Raw genomic sequence first — 22,537 nt, 5'->3', positions numbered from 1 at the left:
AAAAAACTGAGACGGGCTGGGAAGGTGGCCCAGTGGTAGAGCGTTTGCCTTGCATGTATGAGGCCCTGGGTTCAATTCCCCAGCACCACATAAGCAAAAAGAAAAAAGCAGGAAGTGGCGCTGTGGCTCAAGTGATAGAGCGCTAGCTTTGAGCTGATGAGCTGAGGGACAGCGCCCCACGACTGGACCAAAAGAAAAAAAAAAAAAGAAAGAAAAATCTATGACATTGGAATTTTACACCCATCACTTTTATTAGTTGTAGCCCCAGTTAGTAATATTTAGCCATACCATAACACAGTGATGCATTGCAAATCTTACTCCATACAAGTGCTTTCCCCGTACTTGACTCATCACCAAGTGAGAGAAAAGAACATCACTCCAATGAGAAAACAGTCCCCTTGGATTCCTTGGCTTGCTTTGATTTCCTCTGACAAAGTGACATGGTAGGGCTGTTTTCAAAGGTTGATTCTTTCTCCTTTCACTAGTCGGGATCGAAATATCCAAAAATCCTGGAAATAACACCGAATAGAAAGTGTTTATTGGATACTTTCTCTGGCCCATTCATTCCCATTAATAGTTACACACCTAGTCCCAGGACTCCAATTAAATACTTCCCAATAGCTAGAATACTGCTACTTCCCTGCGTGAGTGGGTCCTGAATCAGTGTGATGCTTCATCTCAGGACAAACAGCTTGTTGGCCATCCTGCTGCTTGCCTTTGAGTTATCTGCGTGAACTACTTTGAGCAATCTGCTTCTGATTAGAATGAGATAGTTAAAATGGTATACAGGCCTCTGGTTTCTGTGAGCATTCTTTTATTTTTTGTTCTTTAAACAATTTAGTTGGTTCTTATTTCTTGTTTATTTTGATCAAACATGGGTTTATTCTGCAAAAGGATGGTTTTAGTGGAAAATGGGACTGGAATCTAGTTCTATCGCTAATGCCAACTTCTGGAACTCCTATTTTCTCTTCATAGCATGGAGCTCTTCTGTTCAAAAGAGTGGTGACAAATATAAGGGGATATAAAAGCAATTTTATGACCAGGCACGACTGGCTCATCATACTGTAATCCTAGCTACTCAAGAAACTCAGACCTGAGGATTCCAGTTCAAACACAGCCTGGGCAGGGATGTTTTCGAGGCTTTTACCTCCAACTACCCACCAAAAACCTAGAAAAAGAGCTGTGGCTCAAGTAGTAGAGCACTAGCCTTGAGCCAAGGGACTGCACTCAGGACCTGAGTTCAAGCCCCAGTATTGGCATAAACAAAAAAGCAATTTTATGTCTTAGAAGGAATTTTATAGCAGAAGTTAGTATTGTTATTTTAAATAAGTCTGGCATATAATAACTTATAAAGCATTTAAAATAAATGCAAGAAGTATTCAGTTAGTACAACTTTGACAAACCTTTCACTTAACTAACGTATAACGTATAGTCCAGGAACACCCTCAGATACCAAAGTGCATGGCATCCAAGTCACTTAAATAAAATGGGACAGTATTTGCCATAACCCACACACATCTCCCCATATAGGACCCACAGGAAACCATTTTAGGCTGCTTTCAACACCTGGCTAAATGTAAATCCTGAAAGCAAATGCTATGACATTGTCCTTATATTGTATTGTTCAGGGAACAGTGTAAAGAAAGAATGCACAGCCCAGTGCCACTGGCTCATGCCTGTGATTCTAGATACTTGAGAAGCTGCAATCTGAAGATTGTGGTTCAAAGCTAGCACAGACAGAAAAGTCTGTGAGACTATCTCAATAAACTACTGAGAAAGTGCCAGTAGTGGTACTGTAGCTCAAGTGGTAGATCACAAGCACTGAGCAAAAGCAGCTTAAGGATAGCACCCAAGCCCTGAGTTCAAGCCCAGACTGACACAAAGGAAAGAAAGAATGTACATATGTGAAAATGAGCCAAATAACTTGAGAATATGGGATATGTGTGGGGTTGGAACAAAGGAAGGGATGACATTGATCAAAATGCCTTGTACTCAGAGACTGGCATGTTGAGCTGATGTCCATTTGTACAGCTATTTTAAGATACTTTTTAGAGCTCTATAGCAGTGGCTCATGCCTGTAATCAAAAGTGGTGCTAGGTCTCAAGTGGCTGAGCTCCAACTTTAAGCACCCAGGCCCTGAGTTCAAGCACTAGGCCCAGCACACACAAAAAAAAGAAAGATATTTTTTAAGTATGTGCATGTTCCATATAACATGATTTTTTTCCAAATATTTTTCAAAATTTTAGTTATCTAAAACCACACATGTGGGACATCACATAAGGAAATCTGACTGTATACTTGTTAAATTAAAGTCCCAGTTTGCAAAATATGTGACTGTGGATGGCATTTCTGGGAGAAGAAAGATGGGAATTTCATGTTGCTCTGAAAACGTGAAATGAGCGTTTTCAGATGGCTCCTATGTTTGATGGTTCTTACATTTGATGGTTCCTGAATGGAAAAAGGTTAGGAAGGTATGACAGGACCTACAATTGCAGGGGAACATCTATCAGTGTGCATGACCTACAGTGCCCCCAGACAGCCCTGAGTTAGCATCACACTCAGTCTCTGTGAGGAGTTGCATGCATTTGTAACTATCCAATGCAAACAACAGATGATCAGTCTCTTGGTTCAGACATTAATTTGTGAGTATTCTGCAAAATTATTTTGTTAGAACTGGAGGGGTGGCTCAAGTGGTAGAGCACTAGCTGTGTGAAACCTTGGAGGAGAGCAGGTAGAGGCCCTGCATTCAAGCCCCTGTTTTATTTTTTATTTATTTTATTTTATTTTATTTTTTGGTCTGGTCGTGGGGCCTGAACTCCGGGCCTGGGCGCTGTCCTTCAGCTCTTCAGCTCAAGGCTAGCACTCTACCACTTGAGCCACAGCACTTTCAGCTTTTTTCTTTTTGCTTATGTGGTGCTGAGGAATCGAACTCAGGGCCTCATGCATGCAAGGCAAGTGCTGTACCACTAAGCCAACTTCCCAGCCCAAGCCCCAGTTTTAGAAGCAAAATGATTGTGTTAATTTATTCCTGGGTTTTCAGCTCGGTACTTCATGCTTGATGACATTCTACCACTTGAGTCACACCTCTTACCTGTTGGTTTTTGTTGTTGTTGATGATTGGTTTTGATGTGGGTCCTGGGGCTTAAACTCAGGGCCAAAGCACTGTCCCTGAGCTTTTGTGCTCAAGGCTAGTGCTCTTCTACTTGAGCCACAGCTCTACTTTCAGCTTGTTGTAGTTGATTGGAGATAAGAGTCTCACAGATTTTTCTTTCAGGGTTGGCTTTGAACTGCAATCCTCACATCTCAGCACCTCCTGAACAGCCAGGATTACAGGTACAAACCACTGACACCTGGTGGTTTTGGTCATTTTTGAGACAGGATCTTACATTATGCTTGGGCCAACCCAGATTCTTTGATCCTTTTTTGTCAGTGCGGTGACAGGTATGCATTCCTGCACCCAGACTTCATGCTGATGATTGAACCCAGGACCTCACATTGGCTAGGTAGGTACTCTACCAGTGAGCTACCTCCCCATCCCTGAATATCCACTTGATAAAAGCAAATGAGCCAGGCGCCAGTGGTTCAGGCCTGTAATCCTAGCTGTTCAGGTGGCTGAGATCTGAAGACTGCGGTTCAAACTAGGGTGAGCAGAAAAGTCCTCTTATTTTCAATAAACCACCAGAAAACTGGAAGTGGTGCTGTGGCTCAAGGGGTAGAGAGCTAGCCTTGAACTGAAGAGATGAGGGACAGTGCCCAGGGCCCGAGTTTAAGCCCCAAAACTGACCCAAAAAAAGCGAATGATTGTGAAATGATACATATTAATTAGGAAAGCATATGAAATACCAGCTCATGACCCTTACTAGTAAGCATTAAGGATCTTTACCCTTTGTCTGTGCAAATTATGTCTCCTATAAAACTCTAGTTGCAAATTCGACAACCACAAAAACTTGTTCAGAAATTGACAACTGGAGCTGGGCACTAGTGGCTCATGCCTATAATCCTAGCTATTCAAGAGGCTGAGATCTGAAGATCGAGGTTCAATGCCAGCCTGGGCAGGAAAGTCCGTGAGACTCTTAACTCCAACAAACCTCTAGAAAACCAGAAGTGGCGCTGTGGCTCAAGCAGTAGAGCGCTCGCCTTGAGCTGAAGAGCACAGGGACAGCGCCCAAGCCCAGAGTTCAAGCCCCACAACCAACAACAACAACAAAAAAAGACATTGACAACTGGGGCCTGGGGGATATGACTCAAGTGGTAGAGTACCTGCCTAGCAAGCACAAGGCCCTGAGTTCAAATGCTAGTACTGAAACAAAAAAAAAAGTAAAAGTTATTGCCTACTAGGAATATGATTAGATCACCTAACATCTAAATACTGCATTCTACATGGAAAAGAGGTGTATGAGCCTAAACATTAACCTGGCTTCTGTGCCTCGACAAAGCCCAGTATCCTTCATTTTCTGTCCTCTTTCCTTGCCTGTTCTTTGTGGGACAAGATTGCCCACTTGCGGTAGGACCGCCAGAGACTGGAGAAGCAGCTTCAAGGCCTCTGCTAACAATGGAAGTGCAAAGTGAACTTCCCCTGACATCCTCAGCAATGCTTCTAAAAAGAACTCTAACTCAGGTCCTATATACTATCAGATGAAACTAGGTATTAATTAACTATCTTGAGGGGGGAAAGAGTGACTCTCTTTTTTGGCAGTTCTGGATTAGGGCTGAGGAGCTCTGGACATTCTGTAAGCTGGCGGCGGCTTGTGCTGCATCCATGGTGCTGGTGGGACACAGAGGCTGCCATACCACCTGCGCCCCTCTTAATGAGGCCATGGGCCAGTCCCAGCAGTGGGAGGGGCAGAGATGGGCTTGAACTCACAGCCTGGTGCCAAAGGCTCTACCACTTATTTGAGCAACAGCTCCACTTTTGGCTTTTGGAGATCACAATCTCAAGAACTTTCCCACTTGGGCTGGTTTTGAACCATGATTTCAGATCACAGCCTCCTCAGTAGCTAGGATTATAGGCGTGAGTTACCAACACCCTGCTAGTCTAGTCGTTTTCTAAGAAGTAAATGAAATAAAGGTCTCCTGGAACAGTCTATTGTACACAGTCTAGGATGCTTTAAAATGTATTACAGAATGAAGTTTCTTGTATGGTCACTTCCATTCAATAACTACAGGTAATTAACGTGAATTCCATTGCTTCATTTCTCGTTTTTCTCATTGATTCTTTAGCAAAAGATACTTTATACATGTGATTCCTCCTAAACAGGTTGTCATTTCTCAAGTGATATCTTTCTAGAATTTGATGACAATATCCAGGACAGACAGGCCAGTAGCCACAATAGCTATTTTCTGTTTTTCCCACTCCCCTAGGCAGAGGAAATTCAGCCACTGGGTTTGAGTTCTGTCCCCTAGCCTTCGCTACAGAGGACCTATAACCTTATTCTGTGATGCTCTATCGTTCCCAGTCCAGAGATCTGTGAGAAGAAGCACGCAGGACATGCTGATTTCCTCTGAACTTCATGTGCCCAATCTGCTCACTGTACATCCTGGTGTAACCTTGTCCTAACCAACTCTGCTGGAACATCTCAAACTCTTCTGGATTTTGGACTGCAATGTTTGGTCTCTGGTCACTGTGGAAGATGCATCTTTTTGCTTCAGTGAAAATCCCCAATATATTGAGGTCAGTTGATTAGATGTCTGCTTACTGGCCCTTACCTGTAAAAAGCAGGGACTACAGGGAGGAGAAGAAAAAAAATGAAATGTGGACTTAGCACCTGGGTAGAGACCAAGCTTCCCATATACGAGAGTGTTGTAGGATGGGACCAACAAGATAAAGCTCCATATATCTGTTTATTCTCATTTATTATTATTTATTTATTATTTAGTTATGCTAGGGTTTAAATTCAGCACCTTTCATTTGCTGGGTAGGCATTCCACCACTTAAGATATACCCCTCCTCCTTTTGGGGGTTTATTATTATTACTATTCCTCTGAATGCTGCCTGAGTATTCTTTTTTTTTAATTTTAATTTGATTGTCAAGGTGATGTACATAGGGGTTACCGTTACATAAGTAAGGTAGTGAGTACATCTCTCTCTTTGTTTTTCTGTTTCTTTTCTTTCTTTTTTGTCAAGAGGCTTGAAATCTGGCCTGGGCACTGTCCCTCAGCTCTTCAGCTCAAAGCTAGCACTCTACCTCTTGAGCCTCAGTTCCACTTCCAATTTTCTGGTAGTTAATTGGAGATAAGAGTCTCATGGACTTTCCTATCTGGGCTGACTTTGAACTGTGATCCTCAAATCTCCTGAGTAGCTAGGATTATAGGTGTGAACCACGGGCACCTGACTCATGAGTACATTTCTTGTCAAACTTGTTACCCCTTCCCTCATTTTTCTCCCACTTTTCCTCCTCTTTCCCCTCTCCTACCCCCATTTGGTTATGTTTGAGATAGGGTCTCATAGATTTACTCAGGTCTTTCCAAGACCCTCATCCTAATTAAGCTTCTTATATAGCTGGGCTAACAGATGTGTACCATCACACACAACCTATTTGTGTATTTGTCTCCCAGCGTTAGCCCAGAGCTAAGGTACTATTGATCTTTTACTGTTTGGGTAGAGATCTTGCTATGTTGCATGCTGGTGGTTCTCCTGCCCCATCTCCCAAGTAGCTGAAACTACAGCATCCACTAAGTGCTACGCTAACACCATGTCTTTACTGTTGGAAAAGGTCTTTGCAGATAGGATTGAGGATCCCAGCAAGGAGAAGATACCCACCAGGATCTTGGTAATGAGGGATATTGCCCTGGTACATTGTCAAAAAGGGGTAGTAAAAGAAAATTACACAGCCACTGGTACTGCCACTGCCAGAGATGCTGCCTTAAGTCCAGTGGGGCCCCTAAATATTTTGTTGATTATTCCTGACCCCAGCCTGCCATCCAAGTCAGAGTACTCAGAGGAAAACAACATCTAACCAAGACATTGAGTGGAGAGCAAAACTGCAAGGTGGTGAATCTTGCCAGACAGTAGTATTTTTCTTACCCAAAGCTCTGGGCAGAACCTTGAGCAACCAAGTACACCAAGTACTCTCCAGGTTCTCTGCCTGTGCTCAGGTCAATACAAAACAGGGCAAAAAACCACCCCTGGGTGTAAGGGCCCAAGGAAGCTCTCCAGGGGAGCACTGGGAAATGGATTTCACTGAAGTCAAGCCCCTGCCTTAGGTGATCTTAATCATGCTTCCTTCCTTAAGTTTCTGTAGAATTTGCAGGCAACTCAGTGGGAGGTTCATAAATAGGTCCAGGAGACACTGCCATGGCCCAGCCCAGGTCCAGTCCATCCCTTCCAATCTGGAGGTTCCATTCTGGTTAAGAAATTCCTTAAAGATGGCCTCATTCCCACTTGAAAGGGACCCTACACCATCATCTTGACCATTTCCACCATGATAAAAGTAGATGGAATCCCTGCCTGGCTCCACCACACACAGCTGAAAGCTGCTAATTCAGGAGGGAAGGCACACACATCACACTGATCCTTCACCCTTTCTGTCAACTCCTACCTTAGTTTCTGTGGTACATAGATTTGTAAACCTTACCCAACCTGATCTGGGAAAGGATTGCTGTTAGGTTTAAGTGTAAAGCCACATGGCCATCTGGGTATTAGTTATACCAAAACAACTTTGACTGTGGGAGACGCTTTGGGATGCAGTTGGGATCAGCCTAGGCAAAAACTGAAGGGGAACTCTGTGCAGCCTTAGGAGAAACATGTGGTTTTTACGCTAATGAAACAGGTCTAATATAGGACACTCTAGGGTGAGACAAAACATAGGGTGAGACAAAAAACAAAAGTTTGCAAATTCTCAGAACTGTTTCCAAAGATTGCTTAACTGATTCCCATGGCTAGCAACTCTGATACCTACAGTCATAGGGCCCTTAATTCTACTTCTCTTAGATGTAACTAAAGGTCTGTGTCTACTCCACTGTTTTGTAAACTTTATTCAACATTGGATTAATACAGTCCTAAGGGCCCAATATAGCCCTCTCACCAAAGAACCAATGAGTTGATCCTATGTACATGAAAGTAGTGGAGAATGAAATATGGATATTACATCTAAGTAATGACATCTCTTAATAGATGTCTCATCTTAATAGATGAGGGAGACTTTTCACCTTGTTCTGAAAACCCTCAAAGTACAATAGGCCATTGTTTGAATAGCAGTTGTGTCATGTTGTCTAGCTTCGGGAAAGTTTTGTTCCAGGTAAAATTTTCCCTTGGTTAGCCTTAATTGTTTCCCCAAGATAACTGGCCCTTGATTGCTCTTGATTGTTCCCCTCATTTGCTTTGGTTCTGTGTAACGCTCTTGTTAGGTTTAGTTCCTCTAAGCACCAGCCCTGAAAACTACACAGGCACAGTCACATAGAACGAAGAAAGAAAAGTGTATTTCCAGCAAAGGAACTGACAAGGCCAATTCTCACAGGGAGAAGAAGCGCCTGTCTTTGTCTGAGGTGACCTTTATAACCTAGAGGGGCTAAGGAGGCAGGGACCTTGGTGTGGACGTGTAGTCCAAGGACTTAAACATGGCAGGCTAGGATTCATGGCAGCTGTCCAAGTAGAAAATAAGGGGCCTTCAGCTGGCCAGACTGAAGTCACTTTAAGGGGGTCCTGTTACCTTATATGGTTGTAACTGCCCCAGTGGAGTGTCATCTCAAGGTAAGGGGGAAGGAGGCCAATTATTTACTCCCTGAACCAAATGGACCTAGTTTTGGTCACTCCGGAAATGGTACCTGCCAGGTCCTGGGAAGGAGACTATTAGACTAACAGTTCCCTGCCCCAATTATGTACTTTTTGCCTTTATAAGCTTTGTACTAGCTGCATTCGGGGCTGCAGGTTCTTTGGGACATGAGTCTGCTTTGCAGTCACTGGCTTTCTAATAAAGATTCCTGATTCCACCTCTTAAAGTACAGCTTCTCTGTATCTTGCTGATCCAATTCCCATATAACAAAGTCATGGGCTTCTGTAATAGTAATAATTTAAGAGAAACAAGATAAAAGATATTTCTAAGGACACAAACATAATTAAGTTGTATATTGTGGCTAGGAAACAAACTTCTTATAAATCATTTCAGAATGAAGAGATGCCATTTTTCCCCCCTCTAAACCTGTTTCTGATGTCAGTCCTAATGAAAACAAGCCTGAAGAATGAGACAATTTTGGAGTGCGAAGAAGTTTTTAATCTTCCAATCTACAGTAGAGACTAAAAAATATATATGTATAAATCTGGAAGAAGATGAAAGAATAAAATTATCCCTTATGGAATTATTTGTATTGAGAAACACCAAGAGGACCAGGATAAATTATATGGAATGAAATGAGACTAAATCAACCAGCAAGGGTTTAGACAATTATTGAGTGCCTAATTCTGCTGAGCTGTCTTCAAAGTACAGGAGAAAAATAAAAAGGGATCATCATTCTGAGGCAGGATAGACTAGGGAATACGAGGTATGGTAAGCTTACAGCAAATATAGGAGATATATATTCCTCTACTTCCCTTAAGATTAAGGGACCAAAGTCATTTTAGGAGGAAAAGAGGTGAGGTATATTGAGGAAAATGAAGGCAACTGATGAAGGCAATTCAGAAACAATGTAGTTAACACAGAAGCACTATCTTTGCTTCTAAGAGAGACAACAGGATGCATTCTTTATCTCCAGGATGAGCATCTGTTTTATGACAGATGCATTCTTACCTGGAAGAAATGCCCCAAACACCCAGAAACTCAGAAAATGTAATATCAAGAGTGATTAGAACAAAGATAAAATACCAGCCAGGCACCGATGGCTCACAACTATAATCCTACCTACTCAGAAGGCTGAGATCTGAGGATCATGGTTCAAAGTCAGCCCGGGCAGGAAAGCCTGTGAGACTGTAATCTCAAATAAACCACCAGAAAACCAGAAGTGGTGCTGTGGCTCTAATGGTAGAGCGTTAGCCTTGAGCTGAAGAGCTGAGGGACAGCGTTCAGACCCAGAGTTCAAGCCCCAAGACTAAAAAAAAAAAACATAAAACACCTATCTTTTCTTAACATTGAAGTCAGATCTACTGTCTTTACCATATAAATACCCTTGACAGCCAAAGAGCTATGTGTCTCTCCTTCAAAGCACCCACATTCTGACTCTCGGTTTTTCTACTTACCTGTTTATTTGCTTTTTTGTCTGCTTGCCTGCTTGTGTATTCACTCAATAAAGCTCCAACTTTTCTGACCACTGTGACTTGCCCGGAAATTTCTATTCTGTGATCCAAATCAAAGACCCTAAGTGAAGAATCACTACTTTTAAAGGGAAATTTCACTAACCTTCACCTGTATCCATGTGATGAGCATGTAGCAATGTTTTGCCATGTCAGCAACACAATTACAAACAAGTTGCCAGAGGAATCTCTGAGCAGGGGAGCAGGTGCAGGATGATGACCAACTGGTGTCATTCTAACAAGGTATTTGATATCTTGCTATTTATGTACGGGTGATGGGGATCTTTCAAGCACTGATCTTTCCACCATTGAGATACACCTCCAGTCCCTGTTGTAATTCTAGTTTACAAAAGTACAGTAAGGGAGTCAGGCATCAGTGGTTTATGCCTTAATCCTCGTTACTTAGAGGTTGAGATCTGAGGCTCCTGGTTAAAGCCAGCCAAAGCAGGAAAGGCTATAATACTCTTATCTCCAATTAACTCTCAAAAAGCCAGAAGTGAACCACCAGCTTTGAGTAAAAAGAAAACAAAGGGATAGCACCCAGGATCCGAGTTCAAGCCACAGAACTAGCACATGTGCATGCACATGTGCGCACGCGCGCGCGCACACACACACACACACACACACACACACACACACACACAAGTTTAATGGTGTCTTGTTAATTTAAAGCCACATTCAGACCACATGTAGTTGAGTTTAACCAAATCTTAGCACAATGGTAATACAATAAATCTCCTGACTTAGTCTCTAATCTCCCAATATTTTCTTTTCAATATAAGTAATTTACTAAAAAAAAAGTCAATATACTTTTTTCCATTCATGTTTAGTTGTAGCATGTACATATTAAATCAGCATGTACATATATGTTATGAAGTTAGTATCTGGTGGATGCACTGTGCCTCAAATCACTTTTTCATCTTTCATTATACCACAGTGAGGATAGATTAGGGGAAATCAGGCATGGTAAATAGCTACACTTAAAACAAATAAGGAGATACTCATCCATCTACTTCCCTTAAGATTAAGGGACCAGCCAGGCACCCGTGGCTCATGCCTATAATCCTAGTTAGTCAGGAGGCTGAGATCTGAGGATCATGGTTCAAAACCAGCCCAGGCAGGAAGGTGCATGAGACTCTTATCTCCAATGAACCACCAGAAAACCAGAAGAGGCGCTATTGCTCAAGTGGTAGAGCACTAACCTTGAACTGAAGAGCAGATTAAGGGACCAAAGTCATTTTAAGGGAAAATGAAGCAGTATAAATTAGGGGCAATGTGGCCTAGTGAAGGCAACTCAGAAATTGTAGTTAAAAATATAGAAGCATTCGGGCTGAGAAGGTGGCTTAGTGGTAGAGTGCTTGCCTTGCATGCATGAGGCCCTGGGTTCAATTCCTCAGTACCACATAAGCAGAAAAATCAGGAAGTGGTGCTGTGGCTCAAGTAGTAGAGCACTTGCCTTGAGCTGAAGAGCTGAGGGACAGTGCCCAGGCCCTGAGGTCAGGTCCCACAACCAATTAAAATATATATGCACTATCTTTGTTTCTAAGAGAGACAACAGGGCACCTTCCTTATCTCAAAAATAAACTTTTGGCAGGATGCATTCTTACCTAGAAAGAATCCCCCCAAATGTCCAGGAACTTCGAAAGAGTAGTGTCAGAGGTGATTAGAGCAAAGATAAAACATCTATCTTTGCATAGCTTTGAAACCAGCTTTTATCATATAAATATTCCTGATAGCCAAAGATCTCTTTCCCTTTGAGAGCACCCACACTTGTTAGAGTGTGCCTCTTCTTTTCTGCTTGTCTGTTTGCTTTTTTGTCTGCTCGCCTGCTTGCTTACTTACTCAGTAAAGCTCCACCAAAATTTTTACTATTATGACTTATCCAGAAATTCTTATTCTGTGATCGAAGTCAAGGACCCTAAGTGAAGAGTCCCTACTTTTAGAGGGAAATGGCACAAACCCTGCATCCAGTAACAACAGTATTTTACATCAATAGTCTCTGAAAGTATGATTTCCTAGGATGTAAAGGAAACTCATTTTAAATATTATTTTCTGTGTGTTGTCAGCTTTCTATCACCATAATGAATTGCTTGAGACAAGTAACTTCTAAAAAGAAAAGGTTTATTTTGGTTCATAGTTTGCAAGGTTCCAAGCCATGATTGGTACTATTGTTTGTGTTTGTGGATAAGCAGCACATCATTGTAGAACAAAAGTACTCCTATCATGGTCCTAGAGCAAGAGAGGAAGGGCCCAGACTCCCATAATTCCTAATGACAGCTGCTCCATGTACTTAAGAAACATCCCCCAACCCCTCCTGCCACCGTTTCTCCCTTTTTTTTTTCAGGTTGCACAACCAGCTTTGTTGGCTATAATTCACCAGCAGAACACTCACTTTAGAAGATTACCCTCACATAAATGCCTAGAAGGCCTGAGGGAGACAACATTGCCAAAAATTTCAAACTCCATCACTGTCTGCCATATCTTAATTTAGATATTCAAAGGAGGTCAGTCTTCCAGATTTAAAAAAAAATGAAGTTCAAGGGAAACCTAGACAATCAAACTCTTAGCTGGAGGAAGTCTGAAGAAAGTGGAGAGCCTGATCACTCATCCTGAGGAGCTTTCACCACCAATGAGTCAAGTTGTGCACTGAGCCAGGTGGCCAAGCCCTCCTTGGTTGGGGGTAGCTGCACACCCTTTGCAGCACCTGGTGACCTTGAACTTGATAGTGAAGGTGCTTGTACTCCAAATGCCACATCATGCCCATCAGCCACTGCCTGGCCTTTGGTGGACCCACCACGGTGACTCGAGTCTTGCCTGTGATTATGAACCAACCACAGCTTCAGCTGAACGAAGTTGTGGCTGTACTCCTCCATGCAGTGAAGTTATTTATCTCCTTGCCTGAATATTGCTCCTCCTGTTCCTCTTCGAGGTAAATAACCAATGGAGCACTGACGTTTTCATGCCAAGAGAGTTCATGTCCATGTTGTCCTCTGCTCCTATTAGGAAAAATAAATAGGCTAGACTCAATTGTCAACCGGCTAGGACAGTTTATTGAGACATAACAGCAAAGGGAACCACTTTCGCATGGGAATGGAGGCTGTGCTAGGAGGTAGGGTTGGAGTTAGGCTTTTATAGGGTCTGAGCAAGGAGACAGGGCATATTATAGTTCAGTACAATAGGTATGGACAGAAAATAGGGTGAGTGGGCTGGGAAGTTGGCTCAGTGGTAGAGCGCTTGCCTTGCATGCTCGAGGCCCTGGGTTCGATTCCTCAGCACCACATAAGCAAAAAGAAAAAAGCCGGAAGTGGCGCTGTGGCTCAAGTGGTAGAGTGCTAGCCTTGAGCTGAAGAGCTGAGGGACAGCGCCCAGGCCCAGAGTTCAGGCCCCACGACCGGACCCAAAAAAAAAACAACAGAAAATAGGGTGAGTATACATAGTGATTGTTGACCCCATTATCCAAGGTCTCAAGCTTTTCAATGTCCAAATAGCTCTACATCTGTCTTTCCTTAACAGTTTGACCTTCTCAGGGTCCTCTAACCTCTTAATCCTTTTCTGATCTCAAAGCTCGGCCTCAGAGTTTCCTACAGGTTAGACCCAAAATTCAGACTTAGGTCAAATTGCCCTGCCTACCTGGGGTTTTGCCTGATGTCCATATGCACTTGGGATAATAGTCCTTCTTTATATACAAAAGAAGATTGGGCCATAAACAAAGGAGGAGGCTGCAATGCTTGGTAAGAAATGTATGCATTATCCTGCCCATGTAGTTGTAACCCCTCTGTACAGTATGTTCTCAAATAAAATAAAATAAAATTTAAAAAAATAAAATAAAATGTTTTGCAAAGTAAAAAAAAAAAAAGAAGATTGGGCCAATAGGAGAGAGGTAAGTCCTTCAAATAGGGTCTTGGATAGATTTTAAAAAATGGACTGTAAAAGGAGACTGGGAAAGAGGTCAGATTCTTTTGGAATTTTTTTTGTCTGGTCCTGTTAGGGATCTATTGTCCAAACTGTCCTGTTTAGGATTTATGGTGCTGACTCATGTGGGGTTTCATGGTAGGGGTATCATCCTGACACCGGAAGTCCTGCACTTTCAGATGGGTAAAGTTTTCCAGTGAACTAGAAGAGGTACCCAGGGGAGGGAGTCAGTGGGTGATAGGAACATGGAATTATGAGAACAAAGCAGATTCCCATCATTTGAAACCCTGAATGGGTATAAAAAGTTGAGGGCCAGAGAGGTCTTTTTTGACTACTGCCTGCTGACATGGGAGTGTCGAGGAGTCACTGGGGCTGGGGTCTTCAGGATCCAGGTCTGTGCTGGAGAGGGCAGGGTGGTATAAGTGAAGCCTTCAGTTGCCTACAGTAATAGGAAGGCCTTGACTTGCTCCCAAGTAGTGTCCTGAGTGAGGGTTGTTATACTGTTAAAGAGAAATTTTTGAAAAAGTTGAGAAAATAGGGTCCAAAAAAGAAGAGTAAGAGGATGACTGTTAAAGTCACCATGAGAGGGAATCCCACCAAGATGTCCACTGGGATGATTCTTATCATCCACTTATCATCCTGCAATTGAGTTGAGATCAGGCAAAGGATAACAAGGTGGCAGGACTGGCCAACATGAATGACACAAGAGAACACACCCTGGACACAGCCAGAAAAGTTCCACTTGGAGCACAAACCCAGTTATGGCCATAATGGAAAGGAGGAATCTCCATATAATTGGACTGGGGGCAGGAAGGGAGTGTCTAGGGTTTTTGGCAACTGGGTAAGGGAGAGCATGGTGGGCTGGTTAAGAATAACCAGTCCAAAGCTAGGGCATTGGAGTGGTTAAGGGCTCGGGGAGGCCTTGATCATTTCATGTATCTGGACTATAGATGTCTGGCCTATAGATATCCGGACTATATAGTGTCATAGGGCTTATTAAACCTCACAGTCTTAGAGTTTACTCTTAGCCTCTGTAACTCTATTTGCTTTTGTGACTCCATCTTAGAGAAAAGACTGCACTCCCAATCATGAGACTAGTTCCTTATAGTTTGACATTTAAAGATATATGTCCCCACTGTTTCGTTTATGTTCCTAGGTACGATCATAGACAAGCATAGAAATGGGTCATGCTCCCCTCATTCAATGCTTGCTTACGGAATTGTCTAGCTTACCCTTCTGTAACTTCCTGCTTGGCTTGAACCTGCAGGAAAGAACCATTAGGGACTTTCCATCCCTGAGCAAACCCAAAAGTGGGTTTTCTGATTTAAAAGGGGCCATGAGACCAGACTTGGGACTACACTTTGGGTCACCCAACTGCCCAATGTAATTCTGGCTGGTAATGAAGACTTTCTATTGGCTGTACTCTGTATCTGTGGGCTCTCTCCTGGTGGCCTTTGCCACAACATTTTGGAGGCCCCAGCAAAATCCCCAGGAGATAAGACCTCAGACCCCAAGTTGTCTTGGCAGGTGGCTGGGCACTAGGGAGATAGATCAAGTCAATTCCTAAGGGATGTACCTCCTGAGACATTCCAGGGCCCCAGGAACCACATTTCTCTCCTCTCTGCTGCTCTAGACACCCCCGAGGCTTCCACCCCAAATTATTTCTGATACCACGGACAGTTGTGTATTCCTGTCAAGCCCCAGAGGTAAATCTGTTCTGTTTGGGGCACCCCTACTGAGGTACACAAGTGCTGTAGATCCATGTCTGGGAATTGGATGAGACGTCACCAGTTCCTCCTGTAATTGGAGTCTTGTTTGGGGGAACTAGGTCCCTTTGTCACTCGAAATTGGCTGTGTTAATGTATTTAATTTCAATTTGACCTTATAAGGCCTTCTGTAACAGTTTCTAGCAAGCCCACAGAAGGACAGATGATTCTTACAAGTTTGTCAGATGTAACTTTAGCCCTTAATAAGATCTAGATAAGACCATGCTTAAAGACTACTTCATTCACCTCCATGTTGCTTTTATTGGAGTAAAGTGGCCTTTTATAAAGACTCATTAATCTGAGAACTGTGATTCAAAGCTAGCCTGGGCAGAGAAAGTTCCCTGTAAGATTGTCATCTTTAATCGACCAGCAGAATGCTGGAAGGAGGAGGTACTAGGACTCAAAACTAGCAGAGCTCTAGCCTTGAGTTGGACAGCTGAAGGACAGTACTCAGGTCCTGAGTTCAAGTTCAGTGACTGACCAAGGGAAATGCCAATGGGGCATTTATCTCAGCATGGAGAGTACACTCCTGGGACCCTGGCAATGATGGAGCATCCAGAGGCAGTTGAATGACACTACTCAAAGACAAAAATGGTATCAAAATCTAGAGTCACTTATTTGGCACTTTCAAAAAAATTTTTTTATCAGAGCCAGGAGGTCATAGAAAAGTTTGAAAGCATGCCTTTCTTATCCCCATGTCTGTCTACTTTGTGACTGGACAGGAACTTATACCCCTGCCAGTCATCTGTAATAGTGGGAAGTAAAAAGCTAAGCTTGTCAAATGGGAGGATAGTTTAAAATCCCAACCCCTATATCTGTTCAAATCCCTAACTGGCAGGAAAGAAAGTTTGTGAACCTGAGATCATGTCCCCATTAAGAGCTATCTTAAGGCCTACAAAGGTGACTTGGGCATTGTTAGGGTCACCAGAGATTAGGTAACCCAGGCAGCCAGAAACATGCTTTTGCATACCAAAAATGCTGACAGACTACATTAAGTGTTGCATGTACTTTCCAATCTGAAGAATATATTGTTCCTAATGAAAACCTCTTGGTGAAATAGGCTAAGATTTTAGGTCCCTGGCTAAATAGGTCCCTGTTGGCTTGAAGAATTTATAGAAGTTGGATCTTTGCCCATCAAATTCCCGTAAGATCAAGAGACATCAGAAGAAGAAAAATCACCTAAAGCCCAGAGAAATAGAGCAACAGATCTGGCAGCCAGGGAGGTGGCCCTAGAACCAGTGGGGCCCCTCCAGATTCTAGTGATGATGTGAAACTAGATATGCCTCCCAATCCCCTGTGTAAAAGAGGGAATGGGCAAGGCAGTTGAACTTCAAGCAAAAAAAAAAAAAAAATGGGTTGGCTGGTGTTGCCAAATGGGAGACCTACTTGTTCTCCCAGCAGCCCTGGGAAAACAATTGGTGATTCAACTCCATGAGACTCCCAAACTAAGAGATGTCGCCATGGCAGAGATTACTAACTACTCCCTTCTCAAGTCCTTACAGACCCTTCACTCTACTCAGAAGGCTATTCACTAGGAAGTCAGAGGAACAAATCCCCAGCCCATGCTTGAGTCAGTTCATATGTTCCAACTGAGTAACCTAGCATGGGTTAAAAGAATCCCTGCCCAGACCCTGAAGCCGTCCTGGAAGGGAACTTATGCTCTGATCCTTACCACACCAATGGCAGTAAAGGTAGCCGGTGTTCCCTCCTGGATCCACCACATGCAGCTAAAGGGAGCAGTAGACAAAGAAGAAAGATGAACCATTTCTCAAACTCCGGAGTTGCTAAAAATAAGATTGAAATGGACCTCTTGATTGTGTTGGCACTGGGGTTCCTTGTCCTCCCCAAGGGACAGGCATGTAGCAATCACCGTCCACAGACGTGGGATTGGCAGATCAGAAATACAGGGGATGGAAGACTCACTGCAAATGTAACTACCAATAACCTGCCTATATTTAAAGCAGATTTTTGCTCCTTCATGACATTCTCATCACAAGATGGTCAGGGAGTATCCAAGATTGTGGGGGAGACCAGATAGAAAAATCTCCAAGCCCTTCCATTTTATGTTTGTCTTGTGACTGCAGGACCTTCCTGTCAGGGAGATGGCCACTTCCACTATGCTAGTTTGGGAAATGAAACAGACAGGGGAAACATGTAGATTCCTATATCCATGTTATGCAAAAACCAAGTCCTAAGACCTGCCACACTGGCAGCTGCAATCCCATGGTCATCAAAGTTCAAGCCTGAAACGTTGAGGATGAGCACTCTTGAGACACAGAGAGGACCTGGAAAATATGACTGTATGTAATGGGCCAAGACTGGGGAGATAGATTCACTATACAAAGAAGGCTTCCTTCCTGGGACACCCAACCTATAGGCCCAAATAGCAACCTTTTCCTGCCTGTGCCAGAAGGACCTGAAGTTCCCCCAACGACTCCCTATTTTGGTGACCCCAGGTGCATCTGTATCTGGTAGGGCTACCCCAGTAGCCCCAATCCAAAAGCCTGAGGCTTGTCTCTCAATGTTAAGCATGCTAGACAAGGTCCATTGGATCCTCAATCATCTAACCCAAGCCTAGATCAAGACTGTTGGTTGCGTTTGGATCCACAATCTCCCTACTACATAGGGGTGAGGACTATCAAGACCCTCACTCCTGTTAAAAATCAATTCGATTGTAATTGGGATCATCCTCTAATCACCCTATGGGATCTACAAGGCACAGAAACCTGTGTTGTCTCATTCAAATATGATCTAAAGAAATCTCCCTAAGCAGATACCTGCTATGCTACTCTGAGTACATCAAATGCAACAAACCAAAGAGATTGTTATCGGATTCCAGAGACCACATCATTGACATATGGGTTAGTTAAGCGTGTAGCCTCTGATCTATTAGAGAGCCAAGCAGGGAGGGCTCTCTGTGTATTGGTACAAATCATTCCTCAAGTATACATCTACAGTGAGCACTAGATGCAGGACTTGTCAGAACTTGAAGGGTCATCCAAGTCCTCACCCCCCTTTCGGTAGGAGCAGTGATTGCTGGGTCAGCGGCCATTGGGGCATCTGCATTAGTCATAGGAGACAAAAACTTCAAAGAACTAAGTTCTCAAATACATATGGATTTATGACATTTAAAAACTAACTCTCCTGACTAGAAGGTAGTCCTTCAGAACTGCTGGGGACTGGACCTCATGATGAAGTAAGGTGGTCTCTGCATAGACCTAGGGGAGACCTGTTGTCATTATGCTAATCAGTCAGGACTTATTAGAAAAAGCTATGTCCTAACTAAAAATATCTTAATGGAGATAGAGAAAAGAAGACATAGGTCTGAAAATGCTATCAGTCCCTGTTTAACTGGTTTCCTTGGTTTACTACCTTAGTCACAGCCCTAGCATACCCTCTGGCCCTCTTGCCTCTAGCTTTAACAGTAGGACCATATTTGATTAACTGCCTTCCAGTTATGTTAGGGAAAGAATAAATGCAATTACTGCTAAAGGTCATAAGAAATAATAATTATGACCCTTTGCCCCAGTGTGAGTCGACGATTTGACTCATACCTGTATAACCAGTGGGGAATATGATAGGTATTATCAAACCTCACTGTAGAGTTTACTCTTAGCCTCTGTAACTCCATTTTGCTTCTTTTCAGGTGGCCCTGATAAGGACATCCGTCTTGGGAAGACATCTGGTGTCATTTTGTCTGTCTGTCAAGCTGTATCCTATGTAGTCCTTCTCTATGTTTGCACTAGCTTTACTTTTTACTTTTTTCTTTTTTGTCAGTTGTGGAGCATGAACTTAAGGCTTGGGCACTGTCCGTGGGCCTCTTTGTGCTCAAGGCTAGCACTCTACCACGTTAGCCACAGTGCTACTTCACAGTTTTGAGTAGTTAATTGGAGATAAGAATCTCAAGGAGACTTTCCTGCCCAAGCTGGCTTCAAATTGTGCTCATCAGATCTCAGCCTCCTGAGTAGCTAGGATTACAGGTGTAAGCCACTGGTGCCTGGCTAACTTTTTGTCTCACTCTGTTCTTCTAGTGCCTGTACCAACTGTGCTTGAGTCTGTCTCTGGAAATATGGTTATTCCCATAGTAAGTGCACTGTCCCCCAATATATGCTTAAGAACTTTCACACGGAATTCGGGGAATCCTAGGGAAGTCAAGCTCATCTATCTGTGTAATATAATTTGGTATAAATTGGTATGTAAAGTGCTCTAATCTAAAAATGGGTGATGGGTAAAGGGTTCAGCTTCACACAACCCCCCACTCTTCCACCATGCTTACTCCTCCTCTACCCATCTAGGAAGTATTCAAGTATTCAATTTGTATGCTAACAACGTTGTCTCTCTTCACAGGCCATAGAGATGGGCCCATCTAGGAAATGTTCAATGGTAAAGTCATATGGTAATGTGCCTTGCTAGCAAAGTTATCTAAACATATTCTATTTTTGGTTATCCAAGTCTTGTTTATCTATGAGAGTAAGAGATTCTGTTTGTTGACAAAAGTATTTGTTTTTAAGGTTTGTTTTTCTAAATTGACCATGTGGTTCTATAGTGCTATGGGCAAAAATACCTCATCACTGGAATTCCAGAAAACTTACATCCAATATCATTTTAAAAACCTAAGTTTGCTTTAAGACCTTTGTGTATGTGCATATATGTGTCAATATGTTCAAAACAATCTGATATTTTGATACAAAAACTGTCAGCATGGTATGAGAAAAACTTTTTTCTATCAATCTAAAGTGCTTCTGTTTTGCATAGTAATTTTTTTGGTATTGATATTTCATGAAATTATTTGCTTTTTTACTTGAATTGTAACTAGTACAGTATCTGTGCTGCATGTGACCAGCAGCCAAGTTAGGGATATCAGTAAGTTTGGATTGGCAAACTGTTCTGCCTGGGGAGCTTGGGTCTCGGTAGAAAAACAGTAGTGCAGGGGCTGGGAAGGTGGCTCAGTGGTAGAGTGCTTGCCTTGCATGCATGAGGCCCTGGGTTCGATTCCCCAGCAACACATAAGCAAAAAGAAAAAAGCCAGAAGTGGCGCTGTGGCTCAAGTGGTAGAGAGCTAGCCTTGAGCTGAAGAGCTGAGGTACAGCGCCCAGGCCCAGAGTTCAGGCCCCACAACCGGACCCCCCCCCAAAAAAAAAACAAAAGAAAAGAAAAAGAAAAACAGTAGTGCACCTGTTTGCATGAAATTGCCTTGAGAGTAATCTCCTGTGTCTATTGATTCGTTTCTGACATAGTCATTGTGCAGTTAAAAATGTTTTGTCTTAAACTCAATTGGCTAAGAAGGTCAGCAGATATGCATGTTAATAAATATTTTAAAGGATTATTACATTGCATTAAAAAGGAACTTTTGAGCTGGGCACTGGTGGCTCACGCCTGTAATCGTAGCTACTCAGGAGGATCGAGGTTCAAAGCCAGCCCGGGCAGGAAAGTCCATGAGACTCTTATCTCCAATAAACCACTAGAAAACCAGAAGTGATGCCGTGGCTCAAGTGGTAGAGCGCTCCCTTGAGCTGACGAGTGCAGGGTCATCACCCAAGCCCAGAGTTCAAGCCCCACGAACGACCAAAAAAAAAAAGGAACTTTAGTTAAAATGTTTTTAAGGGTTATTTTAAATGCAAATTAAAGCAAAGGGAGTATAAAAAAAAGGGAAGCTAATTTTAAAAAGGTTTTGGAAGGGAATGAGTTCCTTTGGATAAAAACGAATTTGGGAAGTAAGAATTGTCTTAAATGTTTGTATCAAAGTGGAGCTAGGAGGAAATTAAGACTACTGAAGGCTAAACTAAGTGTCAATCTTAATTAGTATCATAAAGTGCTGTATTCAGTTAAAAATTAGATTGTTTAATCAGTTGCTGTTCCAAAGTTCTCATTGTGACTATTATTGAGTTTTGCCTTTACAGATTTGATTTTTCTGTAGCAAGTACAGTCAGGCTCACAGAGGGACAAATGACTGTTACAAGTCTGTCAGATTTAACTTTGATTCTTAATAAGTTCCAGGTAAGTTCTGCTTAAAACTCTTTCCTTAAAACTATCTCCTTGTTGCTCCAATTGGAAAACAAAATGGTCTATTGGCACAGATTCTCATTTGACTGGTCATTCACACACCCCTCCAATGTGGGAGTCAGCCAACTGGGGCATGTCAACCCAGCAAGCAGCAAAAATGCCAACTGGGACATTATCCCAACAATGAGAAGATGCCCACCATGACAAAGCTTGTCCTTGGACAAGGGATCAAAGGGGCAAAGGGGCATCCCGAAGCTGTCGGAAGAAACTTCTAAGAGAGGATGGTGTCAGAGCCTGAAGGAATCCTTTGTGCTTGCTCTTTCAAAACTAAAAGGCAGGAGGTCATCAGAAAATAGTTCATAAGCATGGCCATCTACTGCCCATACTTGGCTACTTCGTAACTGGGCAGGAACTGACACACTTGCCTATCAATCACTTATAGTGGGTGGTAAAATGCTAGGGTTTTCAAATGGGGGATAATTCAAAATTAACAAAAATTCTAGCCCCCATTATCTGCTCATGGCCTTAACTGGCAGAAAATATTTGGTCTGGCACCAGCCACATGAATTCATCTGGTCAGGGAAAAGGGGTAAACCTGGAATATTAGCAAATCAAAACACTCCTCCAGGCACCT

This window comes from Dipodomys spectabilis, unplaced genomic scaffold, assembly GCF_019054845.1.
Source record: "Dipodomys spectabilis isolate Male_0828 unplaced genomic scaffold, ASM1905484v1 ptg000096l, whole genome shotgun sequence".
NCBI classification, from domain to species: domain Eukaryota; kingdom Metazoa; phylum Chordata; class Mammalia; order Rodentia; family Heteromyidae; genus Dipodomys; species Dipodomys spectabilis.
Note: the sequence above shows the minus strand (reverse complement) of the source record.